The sequence below is a fragment of the Odocoileus virginianus genome, chromosome 12, assembly GCF_023699985.2.
Source record: "Odocoileus virginianus isolate 20LAN1187 ecotype Illinois chromosome 12, Ovbor_1.2, whole genome shotgun sequence".
In the NCBI taxonomy this organism is placed as follows: domain Eukaryota; kingdom Metazoa; phylum Chordata; class Mammalia; order Artiodactyla; family Cervidae; genus Odocoileus; species Odocoileus virginianus.
The window spans coordinates 60,601,366-60,607,365 of NC_069685.1; the positions used below are offsets into that span (position 1 = coordinate 60,601,366).

General features: G+C 54.5%; 1 protein-coding gene across 4 annotated transcripts in view; it reads right to left on the minus strand.

The window, feature by feature from the left end:
• WSCD2 (WSC domain containing 2) overlaps window positions 1-4,468 on the minus strand; it is a 112,366-nt gene extending 107,898 nt beyond the window's left edge. For 2 of the 4 annotated variants that reach the window (XM_070475456.1, XM_070475457.1), the window contains exon 1: window positions 3,581-4,462. The gene's annotated coding sequence lies outside the window, so the exon portion shown is untranslated. Of the gene's footprint in view, window positions 1-1,542; window positions 1,749-3,580 lie in introns of those variants that run through there. The other 2 variants (XM_070475459.1, XM_070475458.1) reach the window with 2 other exon arrangements.
• Between the last annotated feature and the right edge of the window lie 1,532 nt (window positions 4,469-6,000).

Genomic DNA, 6,000 nt, shown 5'->3' on the forward strand with positions numbered 1-6,000 from the left:
GCACAAATGTCACACTGCAACATCCAGAAACACCTCACGTGCACACCGAGACACACTCAAATGGACACAGCAACCAACAGACCCAACAGCAACACCAGGAAACACATACCTATACACAGAGATACAACCAGGCATGCAATGCTTCACACAGGTGCACACGCTCAGAAACACACGTGTACACACACAGGCGACTAAGTTTACACTGCAAAACACACAGGCACACATCCATAGACACACACACATCCACAGAGACACAGCCAAATGTACCCTCTCTCACGCACAGACACACACGTTCAGAACCTCACACACACACATAGAGACACGGAGGTGGACCACAGCAAGCAGGCAAATGCACACAAAGGATGAGCCGTGTGCAGCGCTGTACACACACAAGCGCGCAGAGACACAAAGCTTCATTGAAAAACATGTAATAGATACAACTGTAAGTTTACGCTCGTATCACTGCACACAGGTGCGTACCTGCACACATACGCAGGCACCCACAGAGGCCCACACAGGCAACACACACATGTGCCCTGGCCACCCCGCATAGCTCCTCAAACACAGAGATCGGCACACAGACCGTCACGACACACGTGTGCATCTGATCACACACACACCACTGCTTAACACTACAATTGCTTATGCATACCCACACTCACACTGCCTCACACAGGCACGTGCACACACACATATGCCTAAGTCCGTGGACAGGCAGTCTCATGAGTACACACTCATACTGACACTAGTCTCACATGTGCCCACACACACTTCAGGGTTTTATGTAACTCATACTCACATGAGCACACGTACGCATCCTACATGAGAATGTATACATAGGCACACATTCACACACATGTGTCTACACAGACACACACATCCTATTCCACCAGGAAAGCAAACTGTTCGTTTTCTGAATCCTGAAAGTGGAGCCCGCAGATAAGAGCTAACACACGGTGGAGCTGCTCCCACTCCAGGCCCGACTGCATGCCTGTTAACTCACTCCGTGTTGGCCAAGATGAGGTCTGTCTTCCCCGTGGAGGTTTTAGCATGAACCCAGGGCTTCCCAGTGGCTCAGACAATGAAGAATCCGCCTGCAGTACGGGTCGATCCCTAGGTTGGGGAGACCTTCTGGAGGAGGGCATGGCAACCCACTCCAGTATACTTGCCTGGAGAATCCCCATGGACAGAAGCCTGGCGGGCTGCAGTCCAGGGGGTCGGACAGGACTGAGCGACTAAGCAGAGCACAGGGGTTACCTAGTACAGAGAAGGATGTAGATATCCCAAGCCTTGGAACCATTCAGAAAGAAATAAGACTGACTAATCGGCAGCCTTCCTCCACAATCTCAGCCACCTGCCCGCACACACACACACACACACACACACATGCAAGACACTTTCCCGGCGTGGCTGTTCCTGTAGGGAACAGCACCCTTGCCTGATCAGACAGCCTCAGCAGATGGAAGGCTGCCCAGACATACTGAACTTCTCTGCCCTGGATCCCTCCACAGCTGCAAAGTTGAAGCCATGGAGACAGCTTACCTCTACCTCCTGTTGTCATGGCGACGCAGCAGCTGGATGCATCCAGTGCTCCCAGACCGCCTGGGGCTCCCCACTAGGAGCTGCTGGTCCAGAAGTGCTTTTATGAGGAAGGAGCGAGGGGCGGGGAGAGGAACTGCAGGTGTCAGATGATCTGAGAGAACAAGGGCCCTGCTCCCCAGCCAAGGAGCAATCACCTGGTGCTCAGGGCCAGCCTCCCCGGGGACAACAGCACCCTGATGCCCATGCACAAGACTCAAAACAGACAGCCCTGCTGCTGCATTCGGGCAGCTCCAGCCTCACCAGGTACACCAAGCACTTCCCACGCACCATCTCCGTTATCAGCTCCTCATTTGACTGTGGAGGGACCGAGGTTCAGAGGGTGAAGTGACTGGTCAGACTCAGATGTGTCTCAGTCCTAGACCTCTTACACACTATGTTACACCGCCTCCTGGGATTTGGAGGATTTCATCTCTGACAATTACTCAGGGCTATAAGAATGTCTGAACGGGGACCTCTGAGGATACAGGAAATCTCTTCCTTTTTACAGAAGCAGCAACTGGAGCTCAGAGAGGCTGAGTGATTTGCCCAAACTCACACAGCAAATTGACAGCCAACTTGACATTCAACCTCTTGACCTGAAGACGAGGTTTCCCCAGGACATCAAATGCCAGCCTCTGACACCCTCAAAGCATCCCCGGGTCCTGGCAGCCTAGAGAAACAGCTCGGAGCCTGCCTGGCCCCAGGTCAGAATCCCAAGCAACGGCAGGAGGTTCTCAGACTCCCACCTCGTATCTCAAGCACTGTCCAGGAACCATGCAGCAATGTCGTTCCCTAGAGGCAGACACCAGGTCTGACCACAGGGCCAGAGGAATACATCCGTTAGGTCACGAACAGAAGCACCTCCACTGCCTGCCTCACAGACCAACTAGTTCATGGAGATGACCCTGGCCCTAGGCTGGAACCCCAGGGAGGGAAGCAAGACTCCATTTTGGGGCTGTGACAACAGGGATGGCTCCAAAATGACTCCTGGAGACCAGGTGGCCTCTTTGGAGCATGTTTTTCCTTAAGAGGAAAAAAATGATCTGGCCAAACTCATGAGCTACATGCTGGGCTCTGCAGAGCCTCGAGGGGCCTAGGGTGTGACAGACCACCCACAGCCTCAGAGCTGAGGATGACAGTGCCAAGAGTCCCCATCCAAATGTCCATTCCAACCTCTTTTCTACTGAAGTTTGCACCTCACCAGGCTCCAATCTGAATGGTCTCACTAAGCAGCTCAGGAAACTTCTCCCAAATCTTTAGCTCATCTAAGGAGCTGCAAGGGACAGGAGCTAATCCCCACTGTTTCTAGCGTCTCTGCCAGTGAGGTGATTCGGCTCTGGCGATGACACTTGGGGCTGCTGGAAGGGCTTGGATAGGGGCGATCTGGCTGGAAGGGTCCCCCTGCTTCCCTCTACACACACACACACACACACACACGCACGCACGCACGCACGCACGCACCAGAACAGACATAAGCAAGACTGCAAAGCACTCTACACAGAATCCATCACTGGGGCAGCCCTGGCTTCTCCAGATGATGGGGAATCTCGTTTACCAGAGTATCACCCCCAACAAGAACCCTGTAAAGTCAACTTGAAAATACGTCCAGCTCCTCTTCCCTCAGAACTCTAACTGGCCAAGAAGAGGGGTGATTCATGAATCAAATGAAAGGGGCCCACTGCCTTTCCCCCGGCCCAGGTCATCTGAGAAGCCCTGGACGTCCTGCCTTGGGAACCCCAGGGGATGGCTGGAGGAAGGACGCGGGATAAGCCGGCACGTCCACCCCTCTGCGGGAGGAGAGAAAGTTTGTCATCCACCCAGAACCGGGCTGTCACCACTCGGGGTTCTTTACTCACCTGGCTCTGGACACTGAACCCCAGGCTCCAGGCAGCATCTGGAGTCGGCAGCCCAGCTGGGGGACAGCTGTCCTTTGCAGCAGCTCTGCGCCCTCTCCCTAAGGCCCCCCCCTGCTAGCAGGACCAGGCCCCTTAGCCCTTACCTGAGGGTCTCAGTCACTTGCAAACTCTGCCAGCGGTGCCCAGCCAGCGCCCGGGGTCTCCCTCTCTGCGACTCTGGCGTCCCAGCTTGGCGCACCCGCTCTGTGGGCGCCTTCCCAGCTGCCAGCTGCTGCAGTGGCATCCAGGAAAGGGAGACTGGATTTTCTTTCTCTCCGCCCAGTCTCCTCCCGGCGGGCCCGGGGGGCTATTTCTCCGGGTCTGGTGCAAGGGGCATCCTCCGCACCTCCAGCGGGAAAGTGGAAGAGTGTGCGTCCTGGATTGCAGCAGCGGCGACAGCGGTGGCCGGGGACAAGGAGGCGGTGGCGACGCCAGCCGGTGAGCCGGAGAGGCGGGCGGAGGCGAGAGGAAGTGCAAACCGGGCTCCTGCGAGCCTGGCGCTCGGGCGGGCCGGCGGGCGGGCGGCACTGCGGGTGCCCCGCGCCACGGCGAGGCCCCGCGCAGGCACCCGCCCCGGGATGCCCAGGCCCGCTGCGCGCCGGGCGCGGGCTGCGGCTGGGCGCGGGCTCCGGCCGCCTCGCCTCCCTCTCTCTCGCTGCCTCCCTTCCTGCCTTGCTCGCTCCCCGGACTTCACGTCTCTGGAGCCCGAGCTCCCAGCGCCGCCGCCGCCGCCGCCGCCGCCAGCAGCACGCCTCAGCCCGGCGCGCTCCTCGCGCGGAGCCACAGCACTGCCTACCGCTTAACTCCTTGCATGCCACCTGGCCCTCCCGCAGCCTGCCGGGGAGCCGGGCGGACCCGGTGCCAGGCCTGCTGGAGCCCTGGGGAAGGGCCTCGGCCTCTAAGCCTCAGTTTCCCCATCCGTAAAATGGGCTCGAAAGACGCACGTCATAGAATTCTCTGGAGAATTAACTGAGATGATTGTGGGGAGTGCCAAGATCCCTGGCATTGCGTAAGCACTGATAAATGGCAGCGGATTTGTTGTTGCTGCCGCTGGTTTTGTTCAGGAGGCTTGCCACGGTGCCTCAGTAATGGTAACCCCCCAATAAAGGGCACTCTGGGGTTTTGGGGGGTGGGGGAGGGTGTTTAGTTTGTTGTTTTACAAACTACGCAGGCAGCAAGTTTAAGCTGTGCGACCTTTGTCTGATCACTCACCCTCTCTGAGCCTGTTTCAGAATTTCCCTTCACAGCTCTGTGACCTTGGACAAGTTTCCACCCTGAACCTCTGTATCCTCCTCCGTAAAGTGAGATGGTAGGTAATGCCCATCTTCAAAGGATCTCCAGTGAAACTCTGGGAAAGGAGCCCTCCTAATGGAAGGGTCACCACTGAGTGAGTGCCTCCTAAGTGCCAGAAGCGTGGCCATGTAGTTTCAAACATATCTTATCAAGTCCTTGAAAACAAGCCTCAAAGGCTGCTAGTTTCATTTTCATTTTTCAGATGAGAGAACTGGGGCCAATAGAGGTTAAGAGACTCAGCTAGCTTAGCACAGCTAGAAAGGAGCAGAGCTGGGGGTTGGTACCCTGGAATTTCTGACTCCAAAACCATTGTCTGTTTAAGCTTGGAACTCAAGGAGAGGCTTTAAAGTGGCCCTTTGCAGACTCTTCTTCATTTAAACTAACAAGAAGAATTCATATCTGCATTTCATCTATATCAGAGCAATTGTTTTCCCAACTATAAAATTAATTCTCATCTAATGTACGTAATTCAGAAAATACTAATTAAGAAGAAAAAAAGCAAATCAATACCATTCTTATCACCCAGAGATGATGATTTTTAACATCGTGATGTAGTTCCTTCCAGTCTTTTTTCTATACCTACATGTAAAAGCATGTAGAATCATCCATTCTGTATCAGGAGATGGGGAAGGGCTTGGCAAATGCAACTCATAAATCCTTTGCTAAGGCTGAGCCCCCAGTTTCACAAGAGAAAAAGACATGTAAATGCTCGATCAGTGGCGGCTGCTGCTTTTTATTAGAAAGAAGTGATCTGAATAACACCAACACCGATTGCTGAGAATCACTGAGTCCTTACTAAGCAGTAGGCACCATTTCTGTTAATTCTTTACAATCACCTTAAGGGATACATCTTGGAGTTGGTTCATTTAAAGATGAAAGACTGGAAAGATGGTTCATTTAACAATGGAGACTCAGAAAACTGAGGCCCAGAAACGTGAGGTCAGTTGTTCAGAGGCACACAGCAAATTCATGGCAGAGCTGGAATTAGAACCCCAGCTCATCCGCCCACCCCACCCCAGTCTCCAGCATGATTACAAATGACAGACCCTCCATGCCTTTCCCAGGCCACCCTCTTCCCAACACAACTCACAGCCCTCTTGCTCTCTCCCGGGGACAACTGTCCTCCAGGGAGCGATCCGGGGACTGCCACCTGGTCAAGGAGCCCACTGCAGGGTCTGAGAAGTGTGCGACTGACCTCTAGCCATTTCCAGTCCACCTCCACCAAAGCCCA